The sequence below is a fragment of the Oxyura jamaicensis genome, chromosome 4, assembly GCF_011077185.1.
Source record: "Oxyura jamaicensis isolate SHBP4307 breed ruddy duck chromosome 4, BPBGC_Ojam_1.0, whole genome shotgun sequence".
In the NCBI taxonomy this organism is placed as follows: domain Eukaryota; kingdom Metazoa; phylum Chordata; class Aves; order Anseriformes; family Anatidae; genus Oxyura; species Oxyura jamaicensis.
Window position 1 is genome coordinate 53902891 of NC_048896.1, and position 18202 is coordinate 53921092.

Genomic DNA, 18202 nt, shown 5'->3' on the forward strand with positions numbered 1-18202 from the left:
GTAAATGGGGACCTAAATTGTAATCCTTCAAACCGATTGAAGGAGACAGCAATAGTTTTTGTCAAGCGCTTTATGTTTATTACCTTGCTATGACATGGACTTCAATTGCAATGGCTTGCATACCTCTTCTATATAGAAAAGAAAAACCAAGCATGAATGTTACTATAACAAGAGAAAAATGAAAGTTCTTATGCTAATTCTGTACATTGATGAGAGATATCATTCAGAATTATGTTTTGGAAGTTTGCCATAAGAACAGCACAGATTTATTAAACGAAATCCAGTCTTGCAAAAATCCCTCTTACAGTAAAGGTGCCATGGGGCTTATTTTATCATTGGAAATTGTTCTGTGTTTATTAAAGTTAGACCCTTTCTGGAACGAACATTTTTACTGGTACTTGGCTGTATAGCACAACTCAATGATAAAAAGTTTTAGTATTGTCAGGAACTCTGAATTTGTCTTGAGTTTTCAAAGGCTTGGGAGCAAACTAACCTTGGCTTATTTCATTTCTCTTCCATCCCAGCTTGTAGAGAGTCTTGTCTCTTTTGCTCTATTCTTTCTAATAAGAACTTTTCATATCTTCTAAGTATGCCTTCTAGGCATCAAACCCCAACAACAGCATTCATCTACCACCTTTCCTTTGTTGATTCTTGTCCTACCCCATGCTGATGATCTACTGGTTTCTCACACAGTTGGTAGTGTGCCTATTTCTTCATGCACTAAACACTAAATGGATAACTTTTCCTAGTTTACCCTTAATCCCAGTTGTGGTTACTGGGGTTTGGTGTGATAAGGAAAGATAGATGAACAAATGGAGACTGCCAAGCCTCTGGCTGGCAAGGCCCCTGCCCTGCTGTCTGTGGTTTTCCCCTCAGGTGCTGGCTCCCCAGCCCTGAGGGAACAGCCAGCCCTTGCTGCTCCCTGAGAGAGGACATGCTGGAAAGAGAACAAGGAGTGATTTCTTGTGTCTTAGTCCAAGTATCCTCAACAAAAGATCAAACTCAGTTACAATATCTTGGAACAGAAACACTTCTTTCTGTGGTGACAGCCACCTTACCTTTTCTAATAAAATAATTTGCAATTGAGTTGGTTTCTGTGTGTCAAACCACTGTGAATTAACCTACGTCCTATTAAATAAAGGAACAAAATAGAAAGATAAGTTAATAGTGTTGTTAAAACATACAGGCTTATTAACATACGTGTATATTATTATTTCTATTTTTGTTCTTGTCACAGTTACTACTTTCAGACTTTTCAGAATGTGAACTGATAATGAATAAGAGATTTTTGCCAGTCTCCCTTTCCTATCAGATATACCACTCCAGTTACATGGGCTTTCATTTGATAACACTGGATTTTTGTTATGCTAATATCCAGTGCAATGAGAACATAAGGTTATAGAAGAAACTCCTATATCAATTCAGTTGTATCAAGCTGTAATGAATGACTATTCCATTTTTTTCTAGATTACAAAAAAGAAGAAAGAAAAAAAAAAAAAGAAGTTTGAGGCCTATGTAATTGCTAGGCACAGAAGGGTAAATAATGACATTAGCCTTCTGTTACAATTCTTATGAATATAACCAAAATACTGTATATTACAATCATTAATAATTAAAATAATGTAATCAATATAATTCAGATTTTAAACATTTAACTACTGCTTATCCTAGTTACAAACTTTCAACAACTCTGATTTAATATGCTATTCAATTTATCTATTCAGGAAGTAGGTTAAAAAATGTGAACAATAAATACATGCAAATATAAGCTTATGTATTCCTTGAACCAGTCAGTTTATAATTTGCATCATGTTTTCCTAAGGAAGAACATATGAAAAAAAAACACTTTTCAGTGCCTTATGAACATCAAACTCATATTTTCTAATCCATAAATAAATATACATCTTAACTAGTTCAGATTTAAGGCACTGGGAATGTGAGGTTCTCTTATAAGAGGAAAGCTCTGTAGTTATTTAGAATATTATATTATGAATATACTCAAAAACATGCATATCCTTGTGAGGCATATACTTGAAAACACACATATCAATATTGTGATTAAATGCTATTTACTTCAGACCAACTGAAGATACATTGTAGGACTCTTATGATACAGTTGGGTGTGATTCTCAGCAGGCATAAATCTCTTGATGGAACTGGAAAAGCATTTATTTGTATCATCATTGTATCATGTATGATAGTGATCATAAACGATGCATTTATGTCAATTAATATACTTTGTAGGGAACCATGCCATTGTGCACACGTATCTCAAAATATACCTGAAACTGGAAAATTGCTGCAGTTTTCTGCAAAAGCTATTTCTTATTAAGATTTTTTGATTCTGTCTTTTGCATAACCTTAACTTTATTTTATTTCCTGATTTTTATGGATATTAATTCACTAGTGGTTATAATAATCTTGATCAGTAAATTTTCAATAAGTTCTAGAAAATAGTTGAAAATTAAATTTTGATTCTGAAATAATCTGAAATATTTTATGGGAAATGACATTCCAGGGAATGAAAATATTTGAAGAAGCTTGTACCCAAACAGGCTTTAACCTAAAATAATAAACCTATTTATTGACTGTGTGAATGAACATCACTCAAAGCATACTTTTTTTTTCTTTTTTTTTTTTTTTTCTGTTTAACAGTTACAAATGCTATAAACTTTTGTGTAAAATTATATTGTTAATATGACATTTATAATCAAAGATAATTTTAAAATTCAAACATTATTTATACAGCAGTATGAAGATCATGCAAGTGGACAAAGCTGAATTCCAGTAAATTAAGTAGTTTAGCTATTTGGCATTTATTCACAGAGAAATGTGGATCAAAGCATCAGCAGCTGTCTGTGATTGATTTATAATATCCAAGTAGCTATCTCCTATATCTCCTATTTATTTTTTTCAGTTGATGGTATTCAACTCTCATCTATACCGTTACTTTTGAAATAATGGCCAAGAACAATAAAAGCTTTACAAGAACTGTGGACAACTCGGAAAAAAAATGATTTTTGGATTTAGATTTAGAATACTGTAGCAGTCTGGCAAAAGACAAAATGGACTAGAAGACTACTTCCAGTTTAACTTGGAACCTGTACCACTGTACCACTGTCAGAACTTTATTTGGATCAGGTTCTGTGTGCTGATTTTTCTTTTCAGTTAATGTTAGAAAGTGGAAAAATTGGGAAAGCCATACCCAAAACCTATATTTTTTCCTGAAATGTCTGAAATGTCTTTTCCTCTCATCCCCCCCCCCCTTTTTTTTTTGTATGTGAAGAATTGCTACTGAGATATTTTGGTCTCTATAACTTTCTTAGTTCAATTTATTGAGTGTTTATTAGCTCCACTAGCAGCACCTTTATTCCGAGATGTCTTCAGATTAAAGAAATTTACCCACATTTGCAGTTCTTTGAACACACATGCCTGTACATATATATCAGATGCAGAACACTAGAAGATCTTGTTTATTGTCAAAATTCATATATGCAAAAAAGTCTTTCAAGCTATGCAGGAGTAGGAAAAAAGTCTGTATGATTTTAGCTGCTAGCATTTGGCGAGACTAAAGGGAAATGAAACAAACAGATGTCCTATAAGCTGTCAAGACCTAATGAGTCTGGTATTAATAGACATGTCTGGGCCAAGTACTTTCTAGAGATAGTAACAATAATTGTTGCCTCCAGATAGTCACAAGCCTAGTCTCTGCAATTTTCTAAAATTTTCATTATTTTTTTTTTTAAATTTTAATTAATCATTACTCTTATTACAATGCTGCCTGTAGATTTAAGTACCCACCCCTAACGAGGTGTCTCAACATGAAACAAAGTTTTAGGGTTCTTTTTAGTGGTGAATAGGAGCTGATAGTTTAATTCTTTCTGCCCTGGAGGGTTAGTATAACTTTGTATATTAAGAAATGCTAGTTTGAACAGATATGCTTGGAAACTTATATCAAAGTGTTGAGACTCAGATTCAGGCTATTTCCGTGTACAAGATTGTTCTGTAATTGTACATCTTCCCTTGCATTGTCACCTGGTGGTTCAGTCACCTACCACTGCAGCTGACTGAGTATCTCAAGCGGTCAGGAAGGTGAACGGGTAATATTTTCAGGGACAACAGTCTCCTTTCCATTTAGCAGTTTGGATATGAAGTGATAATAATTAATGGGTTTTTGACTTCTTCTGGTAGAGCACACCAATTTTTGATCTCTTATTTTACCACTGTCAAGTCACTTATGTGAAAACCCATAGGCCTAGCGAGGGGCTTAAGTTTCTTACAGAAATCACAACATTCCTTTATGGAAAACAGCTTTAGAACAATTGCAATCACAAATACAAACATGCACAGGAATTAAAAGTATCTATATATATTTAAATGTACTCTTTTGTATGTAACATTACTGTAGATGCATATGAAGCTCTCAGTGGCAGTGCTGTATTTTTCAATAAAGAAAATATTTTAGCCTTTTTTTTTGCATATAAAATGGTTGACATATGTTTTCAATCATTTAATAAAAACAAGCTGGTACTAAGCTTTTAAAATAAGACTCAAAATGTCTGGCACTAGAAAAAAAAATCCATGCACAGAAACTGGAACATTTCTGGAAGTTTGTGGTATTCTTTTGGGTTTTCAGTTAGAGGGACTGGTAAACAGAATCTGCTCTCTGATTGCTTTGAAGTAAAATGGCCCCACTCTCCTCCTTCAAATAGGCCCCAAACAGACATTTGAATTTAGCTGTGCAAATGTAAGATGCTGCTAGCCATCCGTTGCTTGTTTTCAGACAGAAGGACGTGTCCCTTCCCTAAAGCTGTTAGGAACCTGAACCTATTTTTTAAACTAGGGCAGCTGTTCAGTTGGCCTGAAACAAATAAAGGGATGTTTGGACAGACCTCTTTTGAAGAGAAAAGTTGCTAGTGACAAACAGTTGAGGATGAAGTAGTCTTCAAAGGCACAGTTTCTTGCAAAATAGACATCAGTTGGTGGCTATAAGTCTAAGAGTGTTACAAAGTTCAGAAAAGTTATGAACAATCTCGGAGTCCAAACTACAGAGTACTTCTGATTTGTTAAGTGGCTGATACTATTAATTAACCTGTTCTGACAGCTGCTATAACTTAAGCTTTATAGAAAGGAAAAAAAAATTAAACAAATTGACGTTTGAAATTAATATTTCCAGGTTCGTGCTCTGAACAGTTTTTGACTTTTCCTCATATTTTTCTTCCTTATTCCATTGTCTGACTAACATCCTGATTATCCTGAAGTCCAAACAGTGAGTACTTTGCTGAAGACTATGTGAGTGTGCTGACAGTTCTCACATTGGCCATTCATGTTGGAATCAATTGGTCAAAAAAGTTCTTTAGCTCTGGAAGACCATCTTCTAAAAATCATAAGAAGTTTTAGCTTTTCCTGATGCTACTTTATTTATTGTTATTTGTATTTTTTATTATGCTATGTTGTTATGCTTTTTTCCTTATGCTTTTCTCATTTGTTCATAGTTGTTTCAATATGCTGTCTGAATAGACACTGAAGCAGAATCACTGATTTGTGCCTGATTAGCCTTCAACTGATTTTAATTTGTTAAATATGACTGCAAAGTACCTCATTTATTTTACCTCTGATTGCAGAATATGTGACTGGTGAGAAGCAAGTTTCGTTCAAAGTGTATTTCTCGAAAGGAACATGCCATTTGCTTGGCCAAGATGAATTAGTAGAAACCAACAAACAGGGAAAAATTTACACCAACCCCAAATCACACAGACAATTTATAAAAACAACTTCAGAAATTGCAGGTTTAAAGGCCGCCTAGCCTAAAATGTCTTAATGTTTTCAATAACTACTGGGGAGCAGTGAGATAATCTTTCACTCTTTGCATGTGTGTTTTACAAAGTATATCCTATTTTGAATCAGATCGGAAAGATTTTTCTCTTTCCATTGATCTGTGCCAGAATCCAATTATAGAACACATCCTAGTAATGGCAATAAATAATAGTTATAAGATGAGAGGAATGGGAAGGCATGCTACAATTGGTTGTTGCCAAATATGACCCTTTAATATGAAATCTGCTTATTCTCTTTAAAGTGACATTTCAAAGGTTTTCTTTCCCATTTACAAGTGAAGAATTAGTATACTTCTAGCATCTTGGTGCACTTTAAATTTAACTAAATGAAGCATATTTTTTAAACTTCAACAGCATACTGAATAAAATATCTGAATAAATACTCTGAATAATACTCTGAATGAATAATACTCTGAATAAAATATCTGAAGCATATAAGGAATGAAATCCTGACCACGTTGAAGTCCCTTGGAAAATTCTCTTTGTCTCTTAGTGAAGCTAGGATTTCACCCTGAGTGACTGAAATCTTAAACTATTCTAAACTGATTTTAGACAGCAATCTTTTTGTGGAGGAAGTCAGATTGCCATTTAATATCATTATCCTGTTTTTAAATTTAAAGTAAATACAAACTGGCATCTTGGTCAAACTTGCTAAAGAACAGATTATTCTCTTCATCTTCTCTACCTAGTAACAGAGGCCTGAGACCCAATACCAAGTTTCAAAATCTTTACAGTGAAAACAGCCACAGAGGGCTCTGTGCTCATGTGACTGTACAGAAGACTATGTATGGAGGGACTTCTTCTATGAAGAGGTACTAAAGTTACTGGCTGCATCAATAAAGAAACAGCAAGTCCAACAGCCTTGATTTCTAGAGAGTCTGTCCAACAGACTGTTTTACTGACCTTAAATTAGAAGCATGAGGCTTTTCACTGCTGATTTCAGCTCTATTGCAGAATAGGGGTGGGGCGTGCTAACAGCATTTCTTTGTGCATTTCCAGTGCTGGTTTGTTTCCCTCCATTTATTTGCTACCAATTCACTTTTAATCAATAAAATGTGCTTGCTTTCTGTTGATGATCATCCGTAACATTAAGGTTTGTGGGAGCTGACACTAATTCTACAGACATTATGAGTTCTGTGCTGGAAGGGATGCTTAGTAAAGTCAGGGCCATCAAAGTGATGACTTCAGATACCTGCTGTCATTAGGACTCAGAAATATCAGCAGTTTTCATGGGGTTTTGGTGTGGTTTAGATTACCTGGTTTAAACCTCCTTCGCTTTCCTATGTCTGACACAATATAGCATGGGTACAGAACTGGTAGCTTGTCTCATATAGTTATAAGAGTATGCAGCCATGTCAATGTTACAGATATTTTTTCTTACTATGGAAGTAAATGGCAGCATTTCTCAAAGTGCACAGAATAAAATATTGAATACACACATAAGACAAAAGACAGCAGAGATCCTCGGAAAGAGGGTGAAGGACACAGGATGTGTCCTGTCAAGAAAGGTGATTTGTATTTCCAGATCTGCAAGGATAACACTTTTTTCATTAAACATCTAGCCCAAATTCCTTTCAACAGAGAAATATAATGTAGACCGTACCCAATAACATAGTGCACAAATAAGCATGACTATAATAAGCAAAACTGATAGATGATAAGTATATCATCTCTATATAGGTCAAGTTTATGTCTGAATGTTTATATGACACAGTAAATATCCAGCCCTTGTGGAGGTGAGCACAGATGATCTCTGACTTACAAACAAATGTGCAAAGGTAGCTGAATGTGTATGGAGGGATGATGGGAGAGTGGAAGAAGGTGTACGAGTGCTTGCATATGTGATAAGCCTCACGTTAGCATTGTTATTAAGAGATTATATTTAGATCTTTGGTAAAAGTAGCATGCAACTCCAACATCTCAGAGTAGCCTTAGAAAGGAACAGTCATCCAGAATTTTAATGACATTATTCTTTTGTTGCTCTTGCTATGTTGTAAGGGAACATACTATATAGTCTAATTTTCATTATCAAGTTAACTGCCCCCATCTTCCTTGCTATTTCTGTTGCTTTTCTGTCTAACCTGTAGTAGGGCATCTACCTCTTTTTTTGTTTCTTCTCACATCTTCACATTTCCATTGCACCTTAGACAAAAAGCCTTAATGAAGTGGCAGCTGCTGTGTGCCTCAAATCAGTAATCAAAATGCACAGCCTGTACCTGAAGTTTGCTTCTTTAGTTTTTCTGAGTGGCTGATTCTTACTGGAATGATTTCAGACTATAGCAGGAACTTGACTTTTGGTGTGTTGGTTCAGAGCTGGTTCACTGTTGGATGTACAACAGATGATCCTCAAAGTAATTCTAAGAGATCCAGCTGCCCCACCTTCCTTTGTAGAGAAGAGACAGAGCATAAAGTGAATTGATGTGCTCTGGATTGTGATGTTAGACTTGCAAATGCAACAGATGAAAGAAAAAGGATGTGAAGAAGCCTACAGGTGGTAATGTATGTTCCCATTCCTACCTGATGTTCCTCTACATTGACTCATGCTGCTATTGTAATGCTATTTCTGATGATATGCATTAGAATTGTTTCATGTACCTAAACAGTTAGATGGCATGTAATGGGCAAGCTGTCATGCACATGCTGAATAAAACAGCTCCACAGATCATGGATAGCAAAGCTTTTCCTTATCTCTTGGAAAGTGTGGAAATTACCCAATGTACAAAATATTGAAAAAAAATGCACTGTATATTTCCTTTATCGTTGTTGCTTTTGATGAGACCAGCCCAAACTATTTGGTCTAGCTGCTCCATGCCCTGATAACAGGTAGTAGCTCACATGTGAGGATTGTTTTTTTCTACAGCATGTCTTAAAATATTAATTTACTATACTACTGATAATCACAGAATCACAGAATCACAGAATAGTAGGAGTTGGAAGGGACCTCGAAAGATCATCAGGTCCAACCCCGCTGCCTGTATTTATACTTCCAGTTGTTCCTTCCCGGGTGCAGGACTCTACACTTGCTCTTATTAAACCTCATTTGATTTCTTCCTGCCCATCTCTCCAGTCGGTCCAGGTCTCACTGAATGGCAGCACAGCCTTCTGGTGTGTCAGCCACTCCTCCCAGCTTTGTGTCGTTGGCTTACTTGCTGAGGGCAGACACTATTTCCTCATCAGGGTCATCGATGAAGATGTTGAACAAGACCGAACCCAGCACCGACCCCTGGGGAACACCACTAGTCACAGGTCTAAACACATATAATCTTTATATCGCTACACGCTCCCAGTGTGTGCAAAGTTTCTGTACCTGGATTAAGACAAAACAAAACAAAACAAAGAAACAAAAAAGGAATTTTCCTGTAAAGTCAGTTTTAGTCCATGATTAGAAAATTTTCAATGGTTTAGATTCATATCTCAGGACAGTCCAGTTTGTGGTGGCATTGCCCTCGATGCAGACATAAGATGGTACCGTGTGACTTATAAGAAAGGTGGGTAATGATGACAGGGAATGCAATGTGAATGACAATACTTCCTTTGAAGGATTTTTTTTGGAGATGATTTTTTTTTTTGGCTGTCAACAATTTATATCTGAGACTGTGTCTAGGTTGATCAGAAAAGATGGAAAATGGGTGAGTGAGTATAAGTTGCTCATTTTGAACTTGTAACAAGGTATTGGCATGTCCCCTAGTTCAGACTGTTCTCCAGAACTTGAAAGCTTCATACAAAGGCTAGAATCTCATAGGTATATTGGTAGGGAAACAGCAGAGTGCATCAATATGAATTACGAGTTATTTGTGCAATTAGTAAATTCAACATCTCAAGTTCGTGGAAAGCTCAGAACAAACTAAAAGGTAATCTTAATGAAAACCTGCAAAAAAAAAAAAATAGTGAAAAGGAAATGTTCAGCAGAGCCAGTGTTGACTGAAAGGCTTCTCAATGCTTCTCTGCTTTGAAATTATAAAGATGATCCTTTATGCAGCCAAGTGAAAATCTTTCAACATGAGAACAGGCTTCCAGCAAACTGCAGACATTGTGCATCCTTGGAGAACAGTTTGCCTGTTTGTATATCTGCTGTTTTGACTGGCATTTTACTGTTACTTGTTCCTATGATTTTTTGTATTGAGACATGTTTACTAAACTTAGGCACTGTACACACACACACAGAGAGTTTTCTAAACCTACATACATGCAGACGTACCATTTTTTCGAGTTATTTATAAACTGTAGAGTCCATGAGTCTCACTACAAAGTTCTACAGGAAGACTACCCAAGTCTGCACTTGAGGAGAGACAGTCTCCCAGCCAGACTGATGGAATTTTCCTTCCTATCCTCTTGTTCTAATGACTTGTCCAGGGACTGGCTAGCTTCTTCTCTCTGTTAAAGACAATGCCTGATTTGTGTTATGTTTACCTCCAGGGCATAATGGATATTTTTATTAGATTTTTTATTTAGATTCCTTTGCCAGTCCTTCATATTTTTGAGAAAAAAATGTCTGTAGGGGAGACAAAAAGAATGTGTGCTCAGATTTTATATTAATTATTGCATGTCAAACTTTAAGATTCTGTTGGGTAATGAGTGGAAGTCTGATGCTTTTCCAAAATGTTTGCCTGCTTCTGACATGAACAAAACTGGTCAGGAGGCCTCAGGAGATCTGTCTTAAAAGTTTTCTGGCATTCATATCTTCTGTCTTTGATGGAAGTGCCACTGGGACAGCCATCCCCACAACATTTTGGCACTACCAGTCTTGGCTTTGTCTAAAGGAGCTTCTTGAATATTAAAAAAATGTGTGGAGTACCAAGTTTTAAGAATCAGCCAATGCTGAAAGTCAGCGAAATTGGCATAATTTATAAGGAGCTGCCTCATACTCACAGTAATACTATTTAAATTTATTTTCTACAGCACAACACTGATGAATCCAGAGCATAGACCTTGTTATACTTGTAAATCAATGGGTTTTAGTAGATCCCTGGTTTAACTAGTGTGTGCAATTTATGTTTCTGCATTTTCAGCTTTTTTTTTTTTTTTTTTTTATGCAGATGCAAAATTCTTCACATAAAAGTCACTAATCTCACCTTCCTCTGAAAAATACTGCTTATTCTACTTGGATGTGTGGAGCTAAACACATCTGTTTCCCTTCCTGTCCTTCTGGTCTTCTTTTGCTTAAAACAATGGTTTGCTGTAATCTTTGCTTATTTCTTTATTGCCTAAGCATAACTGAAATAAAATAAATCTTCCTGTGCTTCTTGAATGAGTAATACAATACCTTGTAATGGATTACTTGGGCCCTGGCTTCAATTGCCCTAGTCCATGTCAGCAGAAATTTATTTCTACTCATAAATTTTGTGGTGAATTTGTTATTCTTTTTAAAGTGAGCTATATATTTTCTCATTTGCTCTTACAGACAACTGTATCATTTAGTCTATTAAGAAAATTTCAGTGATTCTTCTTGTAACCAGTTAGGTTTCTTGCCCTTCCTAGTTCCTAATGACAAGGTGTTCCAAAACATAATCTTACAATTTGGGGCCTAAAATTATTTAGATTTTCATTGAACTAAATTACTCCTGTGCCAACATTTTATTTAACCTAGGTCATTTTTATTCCTCATTCTTGTTTAGAAAGACAGAAAAATTCTCTTGCAGACTTTATTTTGCTTGGCTAGTACGTCAGGTTGCCTTACACGTCTTTCTTACAAGAGCTTAAATAGGAACCTGCCCTTCATCTCTACCTGTTTCTGCTTGACCAATTCTTTCCTGACTATGAGTAATGGAAACCACACTGGAGTTTCTGCTGTATACCAGGACAGCCAGACCTGACAAAAGGAAAAAAAGAGAAAAGAAAAAAAAAAAAAAAAAGGAAAGAAAGAAAAGAAATATTTAGTCAACATCAGACTACAGGCTGTCAATTTGAGACAAATGCAGTGTTAAGATGCAGCAGTAGCTAAGAGTACATCTCATGGATATAGGGAAGTTCTAACGCTGTTGCACAAAGCACTGGTGATTTGTCTGATTTCAAAATGCATGTGCTTGCTGTCCACATTACATTTCAATCTGTATTTAAAGGTTATCTGTTCTCCTTGTGAGAAGTTCTCTGTGGTGGCATAGCTAATGTTTTGATTTGTGTGTCTGGGGAAAGCATTTTCACCACATGTAAATGTAGGCGATGAGTGGGCAGAGGTGTCAGTATTCATCTCACCGAATTGATGGACTGAAAGTGGAAGCCATCCGTCTAGAATCTTCTCTAGTCAATGGGGAGCGAGAGCTCTTTTCATCTGCTGTAAAGGCAAATCAGCCTCCTAACACAGGCACTCAGTGTGATGATTTGAATACCCTCCTTTCTGCCTTCAGCCATCTTTATTAACATGTTCCTACTTTGTATAAGAATTTATTTGTTCAGTGTCCAACTTGGTGTGAAAAGGCATTTGCTAGGTGTGTCTGCTAACTCATAAAAGGTCCTGATCCTAGCTCCAGAAGACTTACAGCCTCTAAGCAGTGGGAAAGAGGGATATAAAATGATGCATGTGTGATGTTATCTACCTACAGGCATGGTCAGTTTTAGAAGTGCTTCAGTCTTTCTAAGGTTAGGGAGTTGACCTTTAAAGTCCTTATGATTGTGTAGCTGAAATTAAGCACATGTAGCTATTATTAAAGTAATGTGCATAGATGAATGTTTGCCAGGTCTTAGCTTTTGAGAATATTTGTTGCTTATGTATGTTAGGACTGCATCCTGATCAGAGACTGAGAGAGTTCTAAAGAGAGGGAAGTCTCATCGTAGAGAAATTGGAAATGATAACTGATAGGGATGGTAGTACTACCTTCTTTTGTCATCATTTGTTGGAGAAAGAGGCTCTTGTATATACATATTACACATTTTATTAGCAACAATTTGCATCTTTCTGCACAAAACCTGTAATTGTCACTTTGTCTTTCCTCATGCACTATTTTAATAATACATGATTTTCACATTCTGCCTGTCAACTTAATGTTCTCAATTTATTGAGAAGTCTCCTTATGTCTTTAATTTTTGGACTATAAAAAAGGGACTTGTTGAAAAGTGTTACATTCCCAAATAGAACAGGTACTTGTAAGTCTGCTTCTGTGCACAGAGATTCCCAGAATCACAGAATGGCAGAGGTGGGAAGGGACCTCCAGAGCTCATCTGGTCCAACTCTGCTCAAGCAGGGTCACCTAGGGCAGGTTGCCCAGGACCATGTCCAAACACAGATAGATCATTTCTCAGGTGTATTTCTGGACAGTAGTAGCATTTATATTTGAAAGTATGTTTGTTGCTTGGAACTTCAAAGAGCTGCTTATCATTGCAAAAGCTCTGTATTTTGAATCTGTAAGTGTCCGTGAAAGAACCAGATAACCACACTTGGGAATGTTAACAATCACTCATTCTCACTCATTTACTGGACACACAACTTTATTGGATCTAGAGCAAATATTTTTGAAGAACTCAATTTTTGAACACAGAAGCTGAAAGAACTAGAAAAAAACAGCTGGATATACTTATAAAATAATCAGTTCCATCTTTCTATCAGCATTAGTAATAGTTTCTGTAAGATGCTCTCAGCTCAAGTTTAAACAACTGCAATAACTTAGATCCTACCACTTCCTTCAGGAATCAGCCCACAGTCGGCTGGAAGCTCTCCTGTAGAAATGTTCCCAATCCGGGACATCGTTTTGCTGCCACAGGTCTATTAACGAATGCTTCACATATTCTCTGAAAAGGGGACACACCAAAGAAGTCAAAGTGTAGCTATGCTGTACACAGCAGTATTAATAAAGTTTAAAAGGGACATTGGGAACTTTTGTACTGATTCCCCCTGTGACTTCTCTTTCCACAGAAATATGTGAGTAACAAATGCAAATAGGGAAAAAAGAAAAGGCTTTGTGAATGCAAATTGCCATCTGTCCCCTAGGTTGTGTTCTTTCTCACCTCATCACTTTTATATTTGGCAACCTAAATGTAGTTCACAATTGTGCTTGTGTGTAAACCAGAGGAAAACCCAAGGTAAGCTTCTCAAAATTCCACTGTAACATAAGCAAAGCTTACCAGTAAAAAGAATTGGCTTTCTCTGCGCTGCATACTTTGTTCACAGTTTATCTAGAGTTAAGTGTGCTTGGAAGAGGGTTGCAGTTCAGGTCTATCTCTCCGAGATAGTCTCAGTTGTTCCTCAGTAGCATTAAGCAGTAAAAAACTCTGTTTAGTCTTCAGTCTAAGCATACCAAAGTGAGTATGTGTGCAAACTCCACTCTTGCTGGCTATGTGATCACTGCTTTCCCTGTATATACAAAGTTAGTTGGAAACTAACCAAACAGCCTAATCCAAATCCTTCTGAAATTAATTAAATGGATTCTAGTCACTGACATAAACTTTGGATGAAGCTGTGCTACTTTCTACTGTGCCTTTGGTAGTCTTTAGCCTTCCTTTGTGTTTATAAGGTAACATGCACTGTGTGAAAATGTTGCTGTAAAAAAAAAAAAAAAAAAAAAGTAAAATGAAGTAACACTTGAAACAAAACTCTGTACATTTCTAGATGTAATCCATGTGTTAGATTCCATTAGCAATCTCACTGATATAGACACTGTGAAGAAGTGGCACTGTTTCTGGATTTACAGTGAGATCACTGAACAGATTTTAGTTGAGGCTGAAATGGGGTAGATCAAACTCTCTGAGTTAGTCATTTAAAATTGAACTTGAAAGTTAATATTAGGTATCTTAACTAAATGACTTCATATCAGATTGAATGAACTTTTCTAAATTACATTGTAGGTGAAAAGAATCCATGCTCAGTATTTCTAGAAATTAGACCTTATTATCATGGTTCTTCAACTAGCTTGGAGAACATAACATGAAAACTTCAACTTGAGTGCCTGAAGCATCTGCACAAAAACTGAACAGCTGACCAACAGCATGAAATAAAGACATGGGAGTCCTTACTGGTTTACTAACTTCAAATACACTGAGGTTTCTATAACAATTCTACTGAAGTAATGTTTTCTTTAGCTTATTTCTTTTTATTCTGTGTTAGCACAGCAGGTAGCAGAATGTTGCTTTTTTCCATACTAATTATTACAGTAAGGCAATTGCATACATCAGCTGTTGTTAAGACATTGTTTAGCTCTATATCTCCTAAATTGTAGTTGTATGTAGAACATGTATTTGGCTTCATGGTTTTATTGTAGAATGTAAAGAGGCTTGGAATGTATAAAATATAATTGGTCATCTGAGGTCATCACGTTACTGGCTCCACCCCCTGTGTGCATCTCTATCTCCTCCATCCACTTCTCCAGACAAAGTTCATTATTTTGCTTTGTAGCTTTCCTTGGTTTACAAGACATAGTATATCCCTCATGTTCATTTGCACAACAAAAAGACCATTTTTTAAATTACCTATGTGTATTGATGACATTATCTGACAGTTCTAATACTGAGACTGCAAGGCAAACACTGTGTACATTGTGCATGCAGAGATACATAAATAATAAAATACAGTTTTGTTACGAATGGCATTTTTTTTTATCTTTTCCTGTAGTGCTTGTTGTTTGTTTGGGTTGGTTTGGTTTGGTTTTGTGTCTAGGATTGTTCCAACTTTTGTTTTTAATCCCATCCCACTCTGATCAGGCTACACCAAAACCCACTGAGAAATGCATACATTTTTGTTAATGCTTCACAGTACCTTAGGTTACAAAGAAATAGGGCACTTGGGATCAAAAGATGTCAAGGCTGAGTCAGCTTTGGATAGATACCCACACATTTTTGTCCTGGAAATTGAGCAAGAACAGACTTCTTATGAATTTTTATTACCTCTTTGTGTCAGCCAGATCAAAAGTGCTATGAGAGTAACCTCTCTCACGATCTTTCTGTCTCACATTCTTTTCTTCTCATGTTTCTTTCACTTCATCTTTCACGTATTCCTTAAAGGGGAAGGTTCAGAGATAACAATATAGCATGTTGAAATGTGTATGATGTATGCTTTTTGTTTTCATTTTCAAGGAGAGCTTGTACATAGTAATTTTCCTGTTTATAAAATTATTTTTCTGCTGTCCCAAGGTAGACTTGAGTCAAAACTATATAACCGATCTTTTGTGGCATCCTTGGGCGGCATTATCTTTAGAAACTTATTTTTGCAGAACGTTCTTTGGACCATTAAAGATGGCGATGGACTCCTAGTGGTCTCTGTGGAGGCATATAGGTGTCTGAATTCCAGTGGGATGTAGATATCTCACCTGTTTGCCTTTTGGAAAGCTGGACTCAATGTTTCCCTACTGCAGCTCCTTTTTCACTTGTCTTAATGCACAGTACTATAGTACTATGAGCTGTAGGCAGAAACCAGTGTTAGCTTGTGCTGGGCGGTATACAAAATGTGAAAAACTGATTTTAAGTTTGTTATATCCATACACAGAAGATACAACATAATTAACAAGGAGCTTAAAAAACAAACAAACAAACAAACAAAACCAAAACCAACCAACCAAAAAAAACACTGTACTGGCTAAGATGATAGTGGTAGCAAGGGAAGAAAGCTTAATAATCTGCAGTCATTTATGGGCAACAGCAAAAGAGAGTTTTGGAGATGTTTGTGGAATAACTTTGTGGATGTTTATGGGGAGCTCTACCCAAGTGTGAATGGCAGCAAGAGAAAAAGTCCAGTGATTATTTTTTAAAATGTAAGAGAGAAGTATCAGAAGATATCCATGGCTGATCAGAAGTGGAAGCTGATGTTCGAATAAGGGATATGCAATATGGAAAAGGTCACAGACAACAGAGTCACAAAAAAATGAAGGATCTCATGATTAGTGAAGATTAAGGAAAGTATTGATTCTAAGAGTTTCTAATGTTTGGACAGAAAGAGTCACTGGGGGTATTAGTGACTACAGATTCAGTGGTGATCCAGAGGCAGGAGCAAGATGTGGGACGTATTGGAGAAGGAGAGGACCAAACAGCAACTTTAGACTGTAAGAATAGTGATGAAATGGAGAAGGGATATACAGACATTGTTGAAAGGCAAGTAAGGATGTGGTCTTCTGTGTTTGCTTTTAAAGTACATAGGTAGTAAACAACATTTGTATTGTGATGGACAGAACTGCAGAACACTAGGGAAATTAAAGAGGAATCATTTCTATAAAATTTCAAACTGGAAAATTAATCACTTCACAGAAGCTGAAACAATGTTAAGAATATTATTGTAAAAAATAAGTTCTTCCTAAAATCAGCAAACTTGCAAGAAATACTTATTTTTTGAATTGGTGTTCAGTGAATAAAAAATGTATCAACATTTTCTGACCAGATTTAGCTCAAGCATCATCTTTGAACACAGAAGCATTTTCTTTTCTTACATTGATACTGGCTAATTTGCCACTTATTCTTCATCCTTTTTGTATTTGTGCCATCTAGATGAAGGACAATATCATTCATGTGTCTAACTGCTTTCATTTCATAAAGTGTTCCTTGAGTTCTCAACTCATAAAAGAATGATTTCATAACTACTATTGTCAGCTCATCCTGGTGGCTTCCTTAAGTGCCCAGTCAAAGCTGTTTTAAACTTTTTTAGTGATGGTAACTTTCTGCAATTTTGATGAGGAAACATGAATTATGTTTCACAACTTCCAGATAAAGTTTATCCTCTTGTATTACAGTAGCTTCAGACAGACATTATAGAAAGTCCAGTGTTACGCAATAGTATAAAACAATTATTGAGAAATGTCTGAATCTATAAAACAGAAATCGTACGTCATTAACAGGTGTTCTGTAACTGAAGTTCTGTAAGTATACGGATGCTTTTCCATTCTTGGGGCTTTTTTCTCTCCCCTTCTCCTAATCCTTTAAAAGAAACTTAATTTTGAGTATCCATTCATAAACAGTTACTAATTTCTCTTTCAGGAAAAGCAGAACTGGGAGAATGAGGAATTAGTTCCTTGCAAGTATATGTTAGTCTTCAAACAACAGCTTCAAAGAGATGTTTTTTAAGACGACTGTATTTGTGATAAAGGAAAAATTGACAGCATTTTACTGGAAAGATCACTGCCAGTTTCACCATAAATATTATTCTCTTGCTACCCGCTGGGATTCTGTCATCTCATTTTCTGACAGATACCTGGCAAAGGCTTCTGAGAATCAGTAAATCATTGGATTTAGCTGATTTATTCTTGATGTTCTCATGGAGAGTGGTGCCCAGAATCAGGCCCAGTTTTTGCAGCTCAGGAAACTCTTACATTGTAAACAAATCATTATAGTGGAAGAGTTTACTTTGTTTCTTACTAAATGACTAAATTCAGATGCTTTTTCCTCTTCCATGCAACTGCTTGTGAATTGAATGCAGAAAAGTAACGCCAATCCAAATTAAATCACAGTTTTTCAGC